Raw genomic sequence first — 22,671 nt, 5'->3', positions numbered from 1 at the left:
TCAATAAGTTGCATGATGCTGCGGGGCTATTGATCCCAGCCCTCTCGTCTTTGTGGCAAACATTGCAGTATTCAATCGCAGCGTTGGCCAGGAAAATAAACGCACTTACTCGAAGCACTGAGAGGGTTTATGACAGAAGTTGCCCGGCTTCCTCTGTTGGGTGAGAGATTAGATTTATTTGATCTGTAAAGCTTTGTCGCATGGACGTAGAGCAGTCATTTACAAGTGCAAGCTTGTGTAGCAGTAACAAAACCTGATTTTCTGACACCTTAAATCAAAATCTCTTTCACTCCATAATATTTTCGTTGTGCTCTTGAACACACTGGTTGACTCAGGGGCAGTGTAAGGGGGCGATCGCTGCCCCTGGTTTCTCCTAGTGCCGTCTCGGTTGCCCCTATGGTAGATAAAGCATGAAAAAGTGTTCTCTGGGTTCCCCTCCCATTGACATGTGGTGCCCTTTATATTGTTTTTGGCCCCTGCCCCTCAAACATCCTGAGTCCGCCGCTGCTCAAATATGTAAACCACACGAGCCGTGCTCTTTAAACATGTTCTGCTAAACCCTAATCATCAAAAAATTCCCCCAAACAAAATGACTTTACTGCTGAAACTGGACAGCAGACATGCTTTTTTCACACTTGAGATGTCAAATGCCACCTAAAAATAGATGCCACTTCAAAAGGAATAAAACCCCCTTTTATGCAGCTTTTGAACCCTGGAAGTTTTGAGGATCAAAGTGCAGACGTGCTGTCTAACACAAAAAATGCTCCACTTTTTGGTTCGGGAAAACTTTGCTGGGTGAATTTAGGACTCAACAGCAAGGGGATTGCAATGTCAAGCTGTGTTGGCCAAGCAATGCATTATACTGTCGCCTTCCCTCAAAGCTGCGAGGTTCGAAATATATAAATGTCACACACTTTTCTCTGAAAGGATTACTGTGCAGGAAATGGATGTTTTCAGACACCAATGACACTTAATCGTTCCTCTGGACACTAAAAAAAATAGACTCTGTTAATGCTGTATTGTGTAACACGGCCCACAATACCGCTTCTTTTATAAGGTATTGTCAAACTTTCATTACCCTTTATGTACATTATATCGAGGTCGTAAAAATCTGAGCCTATAGCTGCCTATTCTGGCACGCATCTGATATAAGAAGAAGTCAGAGATAGAGAGTTCAAGGAAAGTGTAACTGCCTTCTTTCCTCTGGATTCCTTGCAAAGCCAAATTGCAGACAGTTTAAACCACTTACTAAACATTTTATAACCATTTACCCAAGGGCCTTTCAGCATGTCCCACCATTAGCACAAAATGCCGCAGAATAACGGAATCAACTGTGGTGGATAAGTGCTTTACCCTGCCATGATTATCTTTTGTGGGAGCAGGAAGAAAAAGGGAAAGGGAAAAAAGTAGAGGCTTCTCTGAGTAATTTAATGCCTGTGTCCTAGAAGTGTGAGATTGGATATATGATGTCGATTACACAAACTGAGACCCTTTTATGTGACCCTCGTATTGCTGGCGAGACGCCACTTTATCACCGTGCAGCACGCATGGGCACTGCTGGCAAATTTACAGCCAGTGCCAGTGTATGCCTTGCTATTTCATTAAGCTAATATATTCTGTGAGGAGAGATGCTTGCAAGGGGGCCGGACCTGATGTGCCTCTACACAGACACCCTGACCTGAATCTCTACTCCACCTCTGTCTGACACATCCATTACAACCCCCCCTCCCTCCACTGGTTCAGCCATCAGCTCTGCCAGCATATGGCACGGGTATGCATCATGGCTTTGTTTACGAGGAGGTTGCTGAGTGACGCCGGTGGTGTTAAACTGCAGGCCACGTTTGCAATCTGGAATCTGCCAGGATTAGCTCTTAATTTATGTGCAGTGTTTTTGCAGTTTCACACGCAAGAATCTGCTGTCATCGACAAACGATTGCTCGGGATGAGAGTCTCTGGTTATGTTCTGAATAAGTTTCTTTCTTGAAAAGGTATCGCGTTGTTTAGACTCAGGGTGAGATTGTTCGACCGTTGGTTTTCCGGTGCCTTCCGTTGCAATCCTCCAGCGGATTGCAGTCTCATCTCACCAATTATTTATGAATCTCGATTCATAATGCATTCTTGGGTGACAATCCTCAGTTGGATTCCCACAGAGAGATGGATGCATTACTTTACAGGCTGGTCATATTCAACAGGAAAGTCCCAGTGTTGGCTCGGTCAGCCGGAGAGATAGAATGATGGCAGAGCAAACTGGAGCTGAGGCCCTGGAAAAGCCTGCGCATGAATCTCGATCTGACTGATGCCCGGTATTACTGTAGATTATGGAATTTCTTGCATAACATCCTCAGAGGTATTGAGTAATATGCAGTTAAAAAAAAAAAAAAAAAAAATCCATACAAGCTGATTTAAGCTGATAAGAACTTTATATGATTTATGTCAAAGATACCAGGCTCACGACGTGGTTGCTCTTTGGAGCCATTAACATGCCAGTGGGCTGGTCCCACAAGTCATCAGCATCATCTTTTCATGTAGAGGGGATTTCATGGCGGCTATCAGCTGTGTGTGTGATTTTGTATAAGGCACAGACGCTTAGTGACGTAAGTGATATTATTACTGTGTTCTTGTTGCAATGCATCAGAGAACCATTATTCAAGGCGTGTTTGCTGTATGTCTTCTGGATTTCTATTTTTTTGGGGTTACTGCAATTTTATAGTTATGCTATCAGAATTTATGCTGCTGTGTGGGGAAAAAATCACATTTGATAGCATTGAAATTCAAATTTTCCATTGCTTAGCAAAGAGCCTCTATTACTTCTACAGCCTTGGTCTTGACAATACAGCTTTGACAGCTTAGTGCCGTGGGTGGAATTTACAAGATTAATTCCATACACTTACTAATGCAAAGATGGTGTAACGACAGTGTGTCTTCTTCACATTAATGCACTTTTTTAAGGAAATGGCTGGTGTACAGAAGATTTCTGAGCGTTAAGTGTCTGATTGGATTTGCATATACACAGGGCCATGTTTATTTAAAACTTTTTCAAAAGGAATTGAAGGAGGATGGTGGTGTTTTTATCCATTTATCTTCCATCATTACAGGCCTTTCAAAGACTATAACCTTTAGACTGATGAACACGTGTCTTAATGTCAGTTCACATTGTGTTTGAAATATACTTCATTGCAACTTCATTGCATTCAAATCTTGCAGAGAGACTCGATCTAAGACCATCCACTGCCAAACATTTCCATGCTTTCATTAACATTTTATATGTGAACCTCAGCTACTGAGATGTCTCCAAGCCACATTAAAGTCAACAAGCACACGTGGCTGTCCAGAAAAACAATGTTGAATATGTTGTTAGTCATTCATCACTATAACCCAGCACATTCTCAAACCTTAACAACTGAACAGATTGATTGAGAATGTCTCCCAGAACATTATAAAAGATGTCAAATATGATCAGTGTAGAGTATCTGCAATAGGCATACCAGACCTTTGTTGTCACATGGTTGACATTTTCATGGTTTTAGTTTTGTTGGCAAGTAAACCTATTGGTGAAGTTTCGGAAAAGCTCATTGGGTTTGTATAATTAAAAAAATAAAAAATAAATAAATAAATACGTTTGTTAAATATCTTTTATTATGTCTTGTAAGCCAAATTGAGTCAATGCATGCGACAAACAGAGGTTTCCTGGGTGAAAATCATGGCGTTTGAACCTTCTTTTTACCTAAACCTCTACACTTGACACCTGACTTACTTCTTTGCTCCTGTCATAATAAGTAAAGCCACCAGAGATTGCCTCCTAACTAGGAACAAAAAAGAGGTCGTAATAAGCTTGCTTTAGTTTTTCTTAAGATTGCTTTATGCTTACACCCGTGTGTGTCTGTCGATAGGTTGGTTTGTCAGCAGGATTACCCAAAAACTACTGAACGGATTTCCATGAACCTTAGAAGGAGGATGGGTTGACCCAGAAAAGACCCCATTAACTTCTGGTGCAGATCCAGATAAAGGGACAGACCAAATCCCCATCAAACGGAATGCAGGGGTTTTATTTGCTTCCACATATTCACATTTTCTGTAATAACGGTGAGGTAGGGAGGGACCTGTTGAGGAATTTGATTGGAGTTTATGGTAGCCAATACGGTTAACACAGACTGTGAATTATGCCCCCCGCCGTACAGCTTAATGTCAATGTAGCCAACTGTCGAACTGTGAGCTGCCACTGGGTTCCTACAGCGAATTAAGTGATAAAAGAGCTCACCAAACATGGCCCGAGCTGGACCATATCACCATCCAAGACAGACAGCTGCCAATTTAATGACAGGGAATACAGTATGGTGTTAATTTTTCTTGCCAAGTTTGGCAACTGGCAACCCATGGCCTAACCAGCTAATAGGACCGCTAACGTTAGCTACCACCACTAGCTGTGTTCACTTGTAGTCCGGAACAATCAGTCCTTTTTACTTTAGTCACAAGTAAAGCCATCTGTCCGTTGGTACTGTAAGCTTCACAAATCACCAAGGGTTCCAGCAGAGCAGCTAGAGGACATCAGAGGGAAAACCAGATATCAATGTCAGTGAATAATGATTATAAATCTGTGTTTTCGTAAAGTAATCCATGAGGCACAACTCCCAGAAACACATCAGAAATCTTACCTTTCTGACAGTGAAATGAAGATTGATCGATGGGTGGATGGGGTGATATTATCGGTTGAAGCTGATATAAGCACATGGTGTTTTGATGTTTTCGTTTCACAGGAAGAGGACATTATTGATTTTGATTTAAAGATACAAAAAAATATTTAGTGCTCTTGCTCAGGTGTTATTGATAACATTACAGAGACAAAGTCTCAAGGCAAAAACATGAGCGCTTCATGGATGCATCATGATCCACATGTTCTGATGCAATATGGGTCACGCAGGCTGCAGGGCCCTGAGGCCTCCTGTGCAGACGTCTGCCTAAACAATTAGCTTAATTCCACTTTCAACGTTTGATCTTGTGAAGGAATTTTAGGCTACAGGATGTAATTTCACACTATGACAGCTTTGTGGGAGAAGATAAGAAGTAATTAATCGAGAACTTTTTAGGTCGATACCCTGAGATCATGTAAACTACATGCAGGATGCGTACAGATGCTTGTAGGTGCTTCAAAGGAGATCGTTAGACACTCAGTCTCTCAGTTAAATGCAATCTACTTCACTCCGAGGTTCTGGTTGTCAACGTCTGTGAGCAGAAAGCGTACACTGCAGAAAACAAAACTTAATTAAAAATATTGAGAACTCTCGCTCTGACAGAATGCATATACAGTGTGTTTTCTGCATTGTTGCCTACAAGCCGTTTGTCTAGCAGAAGTACTTGCTTTTGTTTTTGCCTGATTTCATCTATTTTAGTGTCAAGAGTCCCTGCTTATATTTTTCTTGTGGTTTTTTTTTTTGACACTGATACTAAGTGATCGTGCAAACAGAAAACAAATGTGAAAACGTGACAATGCTCACACTGTAACACAAATCTGTGGCACCAGTTGACCCATTTACACACAGCTCAAGTGTCCCTTGACCCTTTGGAAAATTCCAAATGAATCTGATGAAATGCTAAAGTAGTTTGCTCAAAGGAGCAGATAATATTCACGTCTATTTCCATATGCACACTGTTGCTTGTCCACATCCATATCTTTGCTTCATAAGTCAGCTTTTGGCAACAGGCTTCACTCCTGTACTTTGGAGCAGCCCCATCAACCCGCATTCCTGTAATTGAAATGCAAAGCCAGACCCCCAGCATAATCACACACTCCCCTCATTTGTTTTTAGATTACGTTCAGGAGTCATATGGAGTTTGTGCAGTGGGACTGTTGTTATGATTCAATGGAGTCAAGCCGGTGATTAAGTTTCCCCCAATATTGTGTTGCACAATATGTTTAGTTCATACAACATTATGCTTTTTATTTTGACACATTATGTAAAGCTCTCTCGCGGCACACAGGCAAAATGAGTGGAGAACAGTGAAAAACGGGAAATAAAACCTGCTTGTTTCAGCATGGGGGTAATAGTACGTTCACGTGCACCCTCCTGGTTTTGTTTATGTTCAGAACATGTGGTTTACATGTATAATGTGAAACAGGAGAATTACAATAACAACAGTCTCTAGGTTTATAATCACCTGTGACGATCCGATATGTTGTGATTCCTCAAAATCTGAGCCACTCATTTCTGCACCATAGCTCAATGCACTGTGGTTTTAGAGTAGAAATTAGCAAGTTAATTTTAATGCAGTTTATTTATTTGACATGGACCTAACAGTAACATTGGTGCTGTAACATGCGGCCATGTACAATGCCCTGATGCACTGCACTCAGTGTTTACAGCAAGAAGCTAATTTACAACCTCTGTCCACAGGAGGCTTTTCAGCAAGTACAGAAGTTACAAATTCAATCCATGTAAAAATACAAATACTGACATGTGTTTGCATTTGTGTTAGGTGTGAGAAAATCTTTCAGCCATGACTGAACACATCTGATTACTGATAACTGGTAACTAAGTCTTTTTATTGCTCCGGCTCTTCACTAGTGAAAAACATGTTTTATAAATTGCATTATGGGTCAGACCTTTTATTAATTCTGCTCGTTCAGAATCAGAATCAGAATTCCTTTATTAGATCCTGCAAATGGGGAAATTTGTGTGTTTGCTCATCGTTACATAATTTACCATCATATTTTTCGTTGTACTTACCAACAACTTGAGCTGATGATGCACCTGTGAGTGCGGCAGAGAAAAATTTTAAACCTGGATATGTTTTTCTTACATACAGTATCCTGACGTTGTTGTTGCCCAGCACGTAACCTGATCATAACCAGGATATTAGTGTGCATGCGAAGTTACTCAGCTGTTCTTGGCTTGCGACTTTTGTGACTCCTGACCCCTCGTGGGTTGCATCAGAGCTGTGAGTAGTCCGACCAACGATTGATGCTCCTTGCTCAGATTTTCATTATATTATTTATAGAATGTTGAGGTAAAATGCAACAGTTACTGTGTAAATGTGTGTACTTTTGTGTTACAGAAAAACTGTAATTTTATTTCTTGTGACCCCTCGTGCTGCTAAGATCCACAGGTCCAGGAACAACATTAAGAGATACCTCACCCTGAATTTTATGAAGTATCACTTATCCATGTTAGGCCTGAAAGTAGGTAGAATTGACTGTGGAGATCTTCTTATCATGTTTTGGTAAAATCACTATATCTGTGGAGGTCAAGAGGCAGGGAAATAACCCACATTTAGGCAAATGATACTTGTCCATAACATCACTGGAATACAGATTACACTAGAGAGGTTAGTTATGTGCCAAGAGTGGTTTCGGAAGTTTCAGTGGAAGTTTTTCAAACCTCATTAACCACGGAAATTGGTCCCTTTCGGAAATTATTGTAACCAGAAAAGAAAGCTGGAAAAACTGAATAAAGCTGCTGCACTTCACATGAGACAAAACTACAAACTTTTTACAACCACCTTTAAAGTCACGAGCAGGTTCAGTGTTCAATTCTCAAAAGATAGAATTTCGGTGGAGCATCACTTTGTCTAGTCAGATTGCTTTGGAGAACGCTTTCAACTTCCGTGTAATTTCTGGGTGGGTTGTCTACCTGTAATCTTGTTGCTCGACATTATAGAAGACGCAATTATTCATCTGGAAATGTCATTTCTCCCATTTCAGAGGAAAAAGACCTTCACTCACTTACAGTTCTGGTGCCTTGAATGAAAACAAGACGAGACCAGAGAGCAGTGTCAGAGACTTTGTGAAATGTTTTGTGTGCCCTGACATTTCCGGTGAATGGACTCGCACACCGGCCAGTTGCTGTGAATGCCAGAGTAAGCCAAGTGTATTAGATCGTATAGATAAGTGAACCCAGTCAGCAGTGTTTTGCATTTGCACATTATTGCCTGCTCAGTGTGAGGTGCTGTATATTGGGAAATCAATTGTTTGTACGACCCAAAACAGCTTTCTGGAGGCAGATTAATGGAAAATTGTTGCTGAGTAGTCTTCCATCTCTGATCAGGCAGACTGACAACTGCTTATAAATAAAATACCACTTGCTCTGTGTGACCCCTCTTATTGTTCAATTTGGTTTCACATTCGTTCAAAGGCGCCACAAACAGTGCCATCGAACTATTAATGCTTTATTCGATTCTGCAGTCGTCTTCTAACTCCTCAGTAGACATTATTATGATTTGTCAAACGTGCTAAATGAGAGTGACAGTTTGTTGGATGTTTGCCGCTCAGACTGCAGCCTGTAAGCACTCTGTCTCCTCCAGGTGAAGGTTATATTCTTCTCAGAGGAGATCAGCGGGGAAGGCTGGGGCACAGCAGGTAACAGTGCCTGGCCAGTTTATACCATCCTGAGCCACGCTCCCTAATTAGTGCACAGCTGTGATGCTCCTGGGAAACCACACATCCATTTCCTGGCTCTCTCCTGACGACTGCCACTGAGAGACCATTAGGGCGGACTGCAGCGTTATGGATGACCAGCTTCCTCTGAAGCTGTTTCTTGAGAAGTCAGAATAATATGATTAGCCTACTTTTGCAAAATATCTCGTTCTTACAAACATGCGTTAATGGGCTTGTTAAAGTTTTTAATTCTCCTATAGCTGCCATTCATTCTGAGGCAAATACAAAGTTAGATCACAGTGGCATGAGCATGAAGCTGTGACGATGATGGATCAGATGGGGGTCCCAGGGGTAGCTTTTTGAAAAGAGTAGTAAATCCCTGTAGCTTGGCAAATTTAGCAAAATAGGGAGAGAATTAACTTCAAGCATGAATGGTGGGGCTTAATGATTTTCAGGCACCGAGGACATCTTGCTCGGTGTGATAAGTGAGAGCTGTTGTTTGACTTTGTCAAAGCAAAACCCAAGCCCCCTATCTACACAGCTTCCATTATCCTCCTGTGTTCACAAGACAATTCAATCAGCTGTGTCTTTGAAGGAAAGCAAAGCATCATCAACATAAAAGGCTCATTTCAAGGTTGGAAAAGTGCTGCTTCTTTGAAAAAAAAAATACTCAAGTAATACTAGGCAACTGGCAACAAAGCTATAATTTAAAAACTTAAAGCACCATTATGTTAATTTTTCTACCTGAAAATAACAGTTTCATAATCATGCTGTTGGTACAGTGCTCTGTAACAGGTTGAATGGTGTCTCTGTCTCAGCCCCTATCTTGTTTCTGCACTATCTATCTTCAGAGCGAGGGAAGGATCACAGCATTACATACATGTTTACTTCAAGATACAAGTTTTAAAGACACAACAATGTTATGATGTTCCCGGATACTGGTGGGGGCACCACATCACACCAAATGCCAAATTCTACATAATGTTGCTTCAGGGGTGGGCAAAGATTATGTTATGGCGTACCTGGTCACCAAACAACATGCAGACATGTCTCATTAAATCCCAACATCTGTGGCGGTCTCTCACTTGGTTTGTCTCGCCTACTTGTCCCAACATCACCATCCCCTCCCCCTCCTGACATGAAAGTCAGCTCATATACATGTAATCTCAACATGTTATGACACCTATTGTACGAATAATTACATGCTGTGTATGAAATGTCCAAAGCTAATGCATCTGTGTTTTGCAGAATGCCAACATTTTACTCCAAGTTTCAATCTTTGCTCCCTCATTTAGGATTCAGAAAATAACAACCCTCATTTAGAAATGCAAGTTGTGTGGGACCCACAACATGAGTTTCTAAAAAACGTCCAAGGGCTCTGTCCAGCCAAAATGCACAAAAGTGTAAAAACAAAAGACAATGTTGCAACCTTTTGTATGTGTTTTAAGAAATATGAAGGGCAGAGAGTCAACAATAAGCTTTTTTCTTCCAAGTACACACACAGTCATTAATTAGCCCTGATACTAATGACGTGTTATCAGCTGTTCCTGTACAGTCGAGGCTTCTTTTTCTGTTCCGCCACGTTCAATGATTTCGGATTTACTAATCCAAATGGGAAAGACAACAGAGGGACTGGGTAGATCTGATGGCATTCACTGACCTTCTCGAACCTATTTGTCATTTCGCTCACTCACTAGCTCCCTCTTTCCCTCAGATCCTTCCCCTACAAACCCATTAATTCTCCCTCTCGCAGCATCCCACTCAGCCTTTCACTGAATCAGCCCAAAGGGGTTGCTGTAGGCACAATGTAAAGTGTGGAAATTGTTCACATTCAGAACAGGTATGATCTCCACTGTTGAGACTGTAGACTGTTGAGTCATATAGTGCCTTTTGATGATAACTCATCATGTGCTCACTCATTGTTCTCTATTCATTCATGACTATTTTAGCTTCAGTGGGAGTGTAAAACTGAATTTCTTTTTTCTTTCTTTTGTTTTATCTAAAGAAGTACTTCAAAACACAGGATTGAGTTTTAATACTAAATTTGATTATTTATTTAATCAGCCAATATGTGTGTTATAGAAACCGACTCAAATAACCTCATTTAATGCAACATGTAATACAGATGTTATTTCAAAACCAACCTGCAAATTCAGACTAATGGATTCCATTAAAATACTGTGATGTAGAACGATTGAGTGAAAACATTAGTAAAATTGCAGACTCAAAAAATAATTATAATTAAAAGTAAGCGAGCACAATAGGCCACTCATTCACAGTAATTCTCCTGCTCATGCACCCATTAATCTCTGTAGTCTGCACACTCTATAATATCTGACTGTTATACATCATTTTATTATATTGAAACACTGCATATTTTTATACTATGCTGTTGCTACCCCTGTCTGATGAGCTTCCATTTATATGGAATGACCCAAATGTGTCCCCTCTCACTTCAACCCTATAGGTCAGGGCGTAACTTGGCCGCAAGAATCCCTGTGGGTCAATGAAAGGCATCTTTCACGGTTGTGAAATCCAATATGTGTGTGTCAGAATCCAGCAAGAAATAAGTCCTGACATCAAGGGAAAGTGTGGAAAATAAGCCAAGCTGTCAGTATCTCTGTTAAGGGGAGTCAGTCGGTGGGTAGGAACCCTGTTGTGCAGAAGCCACCTGGATGCTCTGCAGGGACATGCATCTGACATATAAATACTGTATCCTGCTGCATTAATACTGTTGTGGGAGGTCCAGAAGCTAAAACATCCCCATTTGTCCTTTACCACACCTACCATTAAATCCCTAGTCAAACACATTTGTTTTCATGGATACTGCATGTGTTTTTTTTTTTTTGTTTTTTTTTTCCATCTTCTCAATATGCGAGTGAGTACATGATGGTCCACGGTACACAAACACCCCTTCTCCCATGAGTGATCACTGACAATGGCTTTTTGCTGTTTGGGGGTGGAGGAGGAGGGGACGTGCTGTAGATGTTATTCCCAATCTATAGAGAGCGCATTATGAAACAGGCTCCAGGGACTGTGCTCATCATCAACCTTTTCACACTCTTATAAAAGATTCACGACGCTCCCTGTTTTGCGGTGGCAAACGCAACAGGAGCGGGAGGTGCAGGTAAGCTACCACTGCGAGGCAAACGGTGGCCTGAATAATACAAATACGGTGGTGATAAATAATCAAGTAGGATGCAGAAAGCCTCGTGCATTTATATGACTCTGCAATTGAGTCGATAACATTCAATTCATTCTTCTCACTTACGCATAACGAGCATTCATTCATGTTTGTTTTAAACAATTCCCCACAATAATCGGAAGCGGCAAACTCGCATATTGTTCTCATAAATTGGCTTGATATTGATTTACCAATAATTGCAGTCAGCATTGTTTATTATTGGCTTTGAATTTAATGGAAAATGACTGCAGGTTGAGTATATTATATTGTCATGTTAATTCAATGATAATATGACAGACTTCAAATGATGTATAATCAGGGTGCTGAAGCCGAGCTGAAGGACATATTAGTTGCAAATTCTCTGAGGGGTTCTGCTCGCTCAATACTAAACAAATTTACCTAAAGCTGGTAAAAAAAAAAAAAAGTTGATGGAGTGCCATTGCTGCTAACCTACCAAGGAGGGATAATTTTCCAGCAGGCTGCTGTTCCTCTGTTCAATTTTGTGCATGAAAACAAACATAGCAGATGGCGAGATAGGCGAAATACATAGCATCAGAGATGATTCCAACAATCTCTTTTACCTCATATGAATTATTGATCAGACTGTGACAAGAACACAGACAATCGCGAGTCAATATTTAATCAAGAACCCAGCTTTTCTCTACTGATGATGGAAAAATATGTCTTCATTACTATTCCACCGGAGCCAGCTTCTTCGTTTGGGCTGGGTTTCATCACACTTACAGCAAATGACAACAGGGAGAAATTATTTTATTATACCACCTCTGAATCGCAGGTGGGGTCCCTGGGCGGCTGTTTTCTTCCTGTCTCCTCTTGACTGCCATGCACTTTTATGATTTGCTGGTTCCTCTTGAGAACAGGGTGAGCCAATCCTCGGAGAAGCCCCCGACTAAAAAATCTGAGATCTTAGAAACGGATCCCCACCCCTTGAGGATCCACATGACTATTCAAAATCACTTTGATTTGGCAGTTTGAGACGAGACTGACAGTTTGTAAATTGCCCGTTCAGTTACTTTTGGCAGCATGGCGTAGAAAATAAAAGGAACACTTTCGCGATTCCGAGCAGGCAGCCGGAAAAAGAAGATAAACGTGAGACCAGTGACAGAACTATCTCGGCCAACAAACAACAAGCCGTGACACTAATTTAATGGTACATGCACAAGTCGCCCCATGGCTTTTGGTGAGCAATGCACTGTTCACATGTTTAATAGGAAGTGCATGCAGGAGGGCAATTACACAAGTAGCCACAAGGAAAAAAAAAAGTATGCCAAGATCTGCCTGCCTGCCACACTACAGTAGCAGCGATGCACATATGACCTCACATGAACTGCCCGCAGATTAACTCCTTTTTTCAGTACAGATTGGAGGAAGTTTAAGGTGCATTAGCAGGACACAAGACGAGAGAGAGAAGCTATATCGCTGCAGTGCACAGTTCTCTGGGCAACCTTTACCTTTTAAGAACAGAACGAGACCAAAAAGATCCACAGCAAACTCACTTAATATTCATTTTCTTAAACAACTTTGTCTCCTCATTTAATGGTCATGCAGCATCACACATCAAATTGATTAACAGTAATCAGTGTTTAGCTCAAAAAGTGCTCAAGCGTTTTGGGGAAAATCAAACATTTATCCGTGTGAAGTGTTTCTCATTTGGTAAAGATGGAGGAGAACTATTGCATTTGTTTCCTGCTCTGCAATAAAAGTCATAATATATAATGAGATACATTTTTCCTCTTGTCGACGTTGTCTTTTTATGTATGCCTTCACGACGACAATAGCTGTCGTATTTTATGAACACCTTCAGGGAAGTTCTTGAGATTTGGCACAAATGTCCACATGGACGAACTAATTACAATTTGTTGGTCGTATTTCAAAGGTAAAGGTCGCCGTGACCTCACAAATCACGTTTTGTAGCCCGCCACGAGCTCTTTGGTTTTGCTGATTGAGCTTCGGTGGACATGACGAAGCTATCTGTCAGTTCTCTGTGCTTCTCTTTCAAAATGGTCTCTAAGTGAAGACAGCGTGTTTCTCACTGGTTTCATACCTGGGAATATAGTTTTTATAGTTCGTTTAATTCCTTTTATTAAATTCCTTCACTACAAATTCACTACATATATGAGTTTGGATGCCATATTGATAAGGCACCTAACAGAAATGAACAGGGATTTTGGCCAGTTACTTCAAAGATGTGATGTCATATCATTATCATTTCAAAGTGATACATTTCTTTACAATATGATTGTCTGTGCGGAATCATGAGTTACATTAACTTTGCATTTCTTTCCCCAAAAAGACTGCAGAAAACCAGCTGAGTATTATCCAATGGAACCAAGTGATACTGCTTGCTACCATCGCCTCAGAGTAGTCAGATATGGTCTCTTTTGACCATAACACCTTTAACTATTATCAAAATGTACGTAATTTTTTCTTTATGTTTTACGTCCACCTGAGTTTAGACAAAAACTGACCTAATGTCTGTCATGACTAGGAGCGCTTGCAGTAGTCCAGGGGCTGTCCTGAGGGCAAAACTAAACAGAAAAAAGGTGGGGACACTTTCATGTTAACACTTTCTTACAACTCTCGGAAAAGAAACATACCCAACAACACTGGGACAGAAAAATAGAAAAAAATGGCCCCATATTTGAGGTAGTTAGACTCTACTCAACTTTCATTCAACTCACTGCTTCTACTTTTGTTTGTTCTGGTATGGCTCATGAAAATGCACCTGGCTGTACAGACCCGCACGTTCTCTGAATACTATTTCAAGTGTGTTCTCTGTGCATTATTCAACAGAGACTGGATTTGGAAGATTTAGCCGGTTGTGATGGTGCAAAGAACTCTGCCACATTATACCAGAAGGGCTCAGAAATACCATTGTTTTTCGCAGCCTTAAAATACATTTCTTTGTCTATCCTGCCATAGCACTTTGACACAGGGAACAGTGGTTTTTTGACAATGCAGACACTGGAGGGTATTTGTCCCAGCAGCAGTTTCCTGTGGCTTGCACAGTGAGGACAGGCATGACAGCCAGTCCAGCTTGCAGTGTGCTCATCCCGTTTTCTGGTCTTGTATTTGGTCCACATGAATAATAAACCTCCTGGCAAGGCTGGCTGGGGTTACATTTGTGGTTGTGAGCGGGAGGGGTTCGAGCCAGCACTGAGCGACAGCAGCTATTGATCAGAGACAGACAGGAGACGGTGCTGAATACAATGAAGACAGACCCTGTGCTCATTGTTTCCCTTCTTCTTTATATACCACCCACTGTCTGTTAGTTCTTCTTCTATTCCACGTCTTTACTCTTTACAAATTTTCTCTTTTACACACATTTCTCGGTAAAACTCACATTCACATGCACACACACACTTTCCATTTGTCTCTTATTCTCTTTAATGCCTCTCTCGCTCCTCGCCTCTCTCCATCTGTCTGCTCTCCTCTCTTCATCTTCTCTCTCCTGCACACTCATCTCTTTTTTCTTCTGAGTTTCACTCGCCATATTTATTTTACCACGTTGATTGAATCACAGATGATTCAAAATCCACACCTACGTTGCACGCCATCTCACCCAAACATCTGTACAGACTATATTTAAACCACCGTCTTATAACATCTGCGCCACCAGGGGGGGAGAGGAAAAGGTAAAAGTAGGCCATTTATGGGCCTGCAGCAGCTTCTCAAATGAAACAAGAGAAATACCCTGTTTTTATATGAGACGCCGTCTCGACAAAAACACATCAATGTTGTAAGAAGAAAACATAGGCCTGGCCCTCTTATCTTTGCCTGCTTAGTCGTGAATCGCCTCAAAATCTCAAAATGTGTTTGTTTTAACAAACGCAGGGTGATATTGATTAAATGAGATGTACTGTCTCTGCTGCTGTTCTACCAATTGCAAAATGTTCCCTCTGCAGGCATCTCAGAGAGCTGACACATTGTTCTGACACGTTGCAGTCTGGCCTGTATTAGTTACTTTAATGCAATTGGCGGGAACATATAAACAACACTTTAGGCATATTACACAATTATAGATGCACAAATAACTTCCTTTCATACATTTCATAGATCCATATGTTCATTTAAATATACAATATGTAACTTTAACTACCAAAGCCTTCAAAAGATGTTTGCCCAGTGTCGTGTAGAGGGCTGTGTGGGATTCTGCTCTGATCCGGAACCGACGGAAGGAGAGCTCAGAGATTACTTTTAGACTTTTAGGATTAAAAAGTGGATTTATCTTCACTCCTGTTTAACAACCTGACTGCAGCAGCGAAATAGAGTACCAGAGACTCTGGCGAGTAGCCTACTGAATTCACCAGGAGCTGTCCTGAATCAACCACACAGACACACACACACGTGCTCACTAGCGTTTGCTTTCAGCTCGTGTACATTAAAGTAAACTGGCATGCTCAGGAAAGATAAACACTGCATGAGTAATGCAAATAAACATAAATGTTCCAGCCGTCAAACTCACTTCACTGGAAATGCACAAACTGTTAAACAACCACCACTGTTGATGAAAGTCTATCTGATGTGACTCAGGCACAAATGTTCACAGATGAAGTTTAGTTTTGTTCGGCAACATTGCTGGAAATATTTGGGATAATGCAGGGTCACGACTCAACAGACTATACAACAAAAATCCAATCGTTTTTTGTAATTTGAATGCAGAAATTGTACATGTAATATATTTAAAGGGTTCATGTTGCACAAAGACAAATCCCCTCCTCCCAGTTGAAGACTCACTGACATAATCATATCACATATATCCAGGGCAAACCAACTATCTAAAACATATTTCAAATGAGCTTGGAAATCTTTTGCTCAGGGCAAAACTCTTGACATTGCAGGGGCTTTTGTATTTGATTTGTATGCAGCTGCACTCCCACTCCCCTAATCTCACACTAAAACTATGGAATTAAAGTATTTTGTAGCAAGAAAATTCCCTTAGGCTGGTCGCTCGCAATAGCTTTCAGGCGACGGCGCCTCACTCTTTTGTGTGTCTCAGACTATTGATGCTAATGAGATGGTAATCTGAATGAGGGTCAGCTGTGCTAAATGCCACTCACAGACATCAATCACATCCCTTGAGTAACTGGCAGGCGCAGTGCCACATTTTCAAAACTCTATTCCTTTCCCTAATTGAATTCCCTCGACCGTTTAGGAGTCCATCAAATGACATAGTGTTTGGAGGGCAGTGTTCATAAGTTTGGAATTCACTCTGTTTTCCTTGCAATCTGAGTGGCAGAAGTAACAACCGTGATCTCAGAAGCTCTTGTTGTGTTACAAATGGACAAGACGAGCCAGAGTACGGCCTGTAGTCATTGAGGAGCCTCTCTATCCATGATGATAAACTTTTCCTGCCACGGAGAACCAATACCCAAGGATACAAGAGGAGGTATCCACCACTGGTGTCACCCAAGATTGATCCCTCCTCCCAGTGGGGCAGACACTGGTAATTACACTGCGGAGCGCCAACATGGCATCCATTCCCTACAAACAACCAGGAACAATACATCTGGCAGTTCAATTAGGGGGAGCTCTGTTTATTAGCAACATGTTTGAGCTGTTAATTAACAGTGGCTGAGGAATGCCACCGATTCTCCTCTGCTGTTCTTGTGTGGTGTTTGAATTAAGAGCAATGAATAGCGGAAACATGGGGGGTCTTACAGGGCCATGTCTGCACAAAGACAGAAGTAGTGGTCGTGCAAATAATGACTTTCCTGTCTCAAAAGCAAAGGCCAAAGTAGTGTGACATTTCTTATCGTCTAGGGGGGACTTAAGGTGGATAGTTGGGCCAATAAAACATAACTTTGACACCTTTGATTGCGAATAGTGTCCCAGCTTCGTCCAACAGTTGTCGTTACTGTCTTTAGCCATGAATGCAATTTGTAGGCCTGTCACAATAACAGCATGTGTTGTCTAGGAAATAATTCTGATGAACAATGTGATTGCTATTGCCCTGTTAAAAGAAATTGCGTGTTAACACCACAGGCAATAACAGGGCCAGCAGAAACCACTGAGGTCATGTACATAAAATGATTAGTCAATAAGATATTAGTGTAGAGTCAATAGCATATTATTGTGACAGGCGGACTGACTCAGGAGTTGTGGCTGAACATAACCAGATCAAAGCAACAGCGGAAACAAAACTTGTATGGATCATAGGTCATTGACAATGATAAAAATGTATTTTGCAAAATTGGTTATTCTTCTGGTCAAGATAAAGACTCTACATAAAAAGATCATTTAATAAATGCAATTCACAAACACAAAATAGATATAAACAGCAAATAGTTATAGTTAGTTAATAGTTTTTTTTAAAGCAATCCCAAGTCCATTTGCTGATAATATACTGAGCCATCGTATTTTAGCCTCTCTGAGCCTCTTGCTCTCTTCAGTCTTAAACTGTAATCAGGATGTTTTAGGGAAACAACTTTCCCGTGTTTCCTCTCAAAATACAGACTGGCTTTTGGCAGGGATTACAGTTCAGTGCACAAGATGTGCCAACTGACAATGTCCATGGATTTGGCAAAGATGTGCATTACATGATGTTCTTTGTCAGGGCTGCATACACAGAGCAATGATTTAAACCATGGCTGTGTTTGTAGAGAGCAGCTTGCGAAAGCTTGATAAATCCTATAAGTATCCGATCACATCTAAATCCAGAGCAATCTATTGCTAGTCCCAGCAAGGATCAAAGCAGGAATATGTGGGCATCCTGGAACCCCTTAAAACAGCAAAAAGCACAAGGAAACTCACACACCACACACGCTGTGGATTGGATTTAAAAAAAAAAAAAAAGGGGGGGGGGGGGGTTAGATGCATTTTAAAATGCCTTTTGGCTGGACATTTGAATGGACATGAGTGGGAGATTAAATGGCAGACTTGCTGACACAAATGGTTGAGTTTTGAGATGGTGACACAGTTGGGTATTTCTTGCAACAGTGAGTTCCTGAACTACTGTGTCGGAGCCATTATTTCATAGCTGAAATGTCCCAAAGCAAAAAAACAGCATCAAGTGAGCGCCTCAGCCGTAGAACTGAGAGTTGCTGCAAAGACTTAAACATCAAGGCTTCAGATCCGTTTCTCTGACTTTGAGAGAATTTCAAATAATAAAATTGGTTTGTCAGAGTTAGCAGCAAAAGTAAAAAGACTCCAAAGGAATCCATATAAGACTTTGTATGTGAAGTCCGGCGCAAAACAAAAACGTACACAAAGGAATCCGCCAGCAGCAGATGCCGCTTTTCATGTTATACTTTGGACAGTGCCAAATTCTCAAGAGGGAACAGAGACGGAGGGATAAAATGAGCGGAGCCAAGAGGCAGAGCCCATTTAGCAGAACTCAGCAACTGTCGTGCACATTTTGTGCCACAGTATCACCATTGTTAATCTTCCCCGCAGAGGTCCGGGTGACCAAGGCCCTCTTTTTTTCCTGCACACATATGAACAGAAATCTGTTTTTCCCCTCAGGAGGTCAGACACTTTTTATCTGATGCCCTTTAAAGTACATACACTCGGCGACCATTAATCTCAACCTACAGCACTGCCATGTCAAACCTCATGCAACCGCCGCCCTGTCACAACCGCGAGGCCTAAGGAGGACTGGTATCCTTCAGATCGGCTGTGACTTTGCTCATGATTGATTGCATGTCTGTTTCTTGACAGCCAATATTCTGCAGGACTGCGAGGCGGGATTGGTGCCCCCCCCCCGTGGATGTTCACCATTGACTGCCGAAGCATGGGAGGGAGTAGGAGCGGCTTGCATTTTAACCTTCACAAAGTCGAGCTGAATTATTGTTAAATCGCCCCATGTGGATTAGCACAGTGCTGCTCTATTGTTCTAATTTGCAAACATATATTCCGCAGTGACTTCCTGTAACGGATGGTTCTGCATACATTATGTATGACTGTATATAGCTCGTAGACGATATACAGCACAAAGGGATAGGGAGTATAAATGAAGATATTAATGATTTTGTTGCTGCAATTAGAAGACAACTGGGAGTTTGATTTTCGGAACATGCGGCCCATGAGATGGAGACAACAGCTGGTGAGAAGCATATGTCAGAACAAAGTACCTTTTGAGGTGTGAGTCTGAGGACGGAATGTATATTAAGTTCTTAGTGTTGGCAGCACACTGGTTAATCCCCTAATCAAACCAGCCCCTGTTGGAACACATCGGCACTTTGTTAGCAAACACTGCTGATCTTATTTACCTTTATTAGTTTTCTCATCGAGGAGAAATCGGATTCTTTTAGCACAAGTGTTGAATGGAAAGTAACTCCTTCTCTACAATGGGTTTATTTGAATGTATTAACTGGTATATTAACTCGAGAAATAAAGCTCACAATGTGTGTTATTGGTTTGTGGAAACACACCGAGTACAAGCCCATAAACACCAGAACAGTGAGACCTAGCAGAGATCAATTATTTATTTGGGCTGCTTTGTATTCAGAGTCTCCCAAATACATCACATATAATGGCAATATTCTTAAACCTCAAAACAGTAATATTTACTATTACGTACTAAAATTGTCAAAGGGGCATTACATATTCTACTTTTTTCTTAAATAGAACTTTTTATGCATAAACAAATATCTGCAACCCAGACTAGAGTTAGTAAGTGTACTGTAGATTGTAAGTGACTCCACTCAGCTTTATCGCACTTTAAACTCCAACAATTTTTCAAATCAATGTCGTTCCTCTACTATTGGTGGTGTAAAAAGTGAACAGATCTTACTTGTCTGAAAGTGAGGCAAATACACAGATGCCATAAACCTGCATCCGATTGTATGTGAGCTAAGCGAAAATTAATCTACTCTTACCAAATGTATTACCTCAGTAAACAGTTTCCTATTAAATTTATGGTCTCACTCGCTAGTTTAAAGACTTCTGCAATACAGTATAAGTAAAATAGATGACAAAAATTTGGGGTATGCTTTAGGGTGTGGGTAAAGCCACTTGCCCTTTGCCTTCACCAAGGTGTGTCCCTGTGGTTTTCACTCCAATGATGTTATCCCCCAGAGGTTCATCATCTTGTCCAAATATGGTCCCTTCTGGTACCAAAAAGCGAGATGGCGATAGCGACAGCCACCAATACGTCCATGGTTAACATTTTGACCAAACGTGGTACATCACGTTCATATTACATGCTTATGAGCCACCTTCCACCTCAGGAGGTGGAGTGGATGGTGCTGTTGGCATTCTCAGGTCAACAAGTCTAACAAACAGCTGACTATAAGGCCCCCACACACCGCCTGACGTCCAACTGCCTTCTCCGACCACTGTCCGACCACTCTGTTGCCTCTTGTCTGACCCATTCGGAAGAAAAGTTGCATTGAACACACCGCCTTGACGTGCTGCCAGCTCCACAGTAGCGTGTATGTTCTGCGCTTAGGCGAGATGCAATAAGCAGGTGGCTCCAGTATATGGACATAATAACAGCTAGTCTCATGCCAGTACTCTAAAACAAGAAAACAAGAAATGACGGAACGGAGTGCGTAGTAAAACCAATGCGCACACAGTATTCTGCCCCTCCCACACACCGCGCTGATTCACTACCACACCGCCAATCAGAGTATCCAATGGCTCAGACGGCCAACATCCAACCTCCTCAGACTTCGCATGTTGAATCGGATCAGACAACGTCCGTGCGGCTCCGATTGCTTCCAACGCAGCTGAACACACCGAACAGATTTGTTCCCGACCTCGTTTGAATCTCCCCAAGCGCTTCAGACGTCCAACGGTTGGGCCAGTGTGTTCCTGCCTTAAAGTTCAAGTCACACCGCTGCATATACTTAAGAAGACCTGGGGACATGTCCATCCAAGGTCATGGTGACCGAAACAGGTATTTTAAGCCAAATCATGTTTTCCTAACCCTCATCAAGTGGTTTTTTGCGCCTAAACTTAAACATAGCATTAGCACGGTGTTGTGACGAGAGAGAAATCCAAAATTTCAAACTAAACAAATGTAAAGTTGCTACATAAAGAACGGTTCAGTTATGACTTATCTGTGGCTTTGGAGGAATTTACTTACCTAACATTTATTCTGACAATAGTCTAGAAACCAGGGTCAGGAGTCAGGATGGGTTTAAACTTGCTTAGTACACAGTTGTACTCAGTAAAAGTAGTTGAAAACTTGAGTTGGACAATGTTATGTAGCTTTGAAGCAGCTCTGAGAAAATAACCCTTGATAGTCAGTGGGGTTATGAGGGCTTGGATTTTAAAAACGACAAATGTATATAAAAAAGCATGTATTGCAAACTGTTGTATAGGATGTTGTGTTCTTAGAAGAAAAAACAGTTAATCAATGAAGCGTCCCAGCTGGCGGATTCCTTTGTCGATTTCTTTACAACGTTAAAAAACTTAATTTATAGCCTTGGCAGGACTGTGTAGGTGCGGTTTTGATCACATTTGAAACAAACAACCCCCCAAATGTCATCAGGATTATGTTTGGCAGAAAGTAGTGTGCTTTAGTAAGATCCCGTTCATTGTGAAGCTGATTAAAACGACAACACAGTTGATCCAGAGTGCTTTGCAATGTAGAGAGTAGGCAACAAATACACTGATTGAGCAAAATAAACACAGATCCAACACAAATCTTTTTAAACCAAGTAAGAAACAGTAATAATACTAACCACAGCAGATTGCCATTGACTTTTCTGGCTTAACAACAGCCTTTGGGAAAAAACAAGTCAGCAGCAAAACATCTTTTCAGAGACACTTTCCCTTCAACAATGGCCATTTGAAAATCTAAAAAAGAAAGCCGGTGTAATCACGAAGTCATTGGTATTGATCAACAACCTAACGAGTTCTCGTAGATGATATATTTTGGCCAATTTGTGCTACGGGGTGGTAAAATTGCCCTTTTACTCGCACAGATTAATACACACTCATAACACAGCAATTGTAAAGTGCGAAGTACAGGCACTCTTATTAACTCGGGGGGAATGGAGCAGAAATTTAGACATCCACACCAACTCTTACTCCTTCCTCTTTGAAATCTTCTTCCATCAACACTTCCTCTGCAGTAGGGGGCAGAAGAGACGAAGCTGTCAGCACTTCTCACAACAAAACAACTCTTTCCCTGATATAGCCCTTCCCC

The sequence above is a fragment of the Sparus aurata genome, chromosome 5 (genome assembly GCF_900880675.1).
Source record: "Sparus aurata chromosome 5, fSpaAur1.1, whole genome shotgun sequence".
Lineage (NCBI taxonomy): Eukaryota > Metazoa > Chordata > Actinopteri > Spariformes > Sparidae > Sparus > Sparus aurata.
This window is presented reverse-complemented; position numbering follows the sequence as displayed.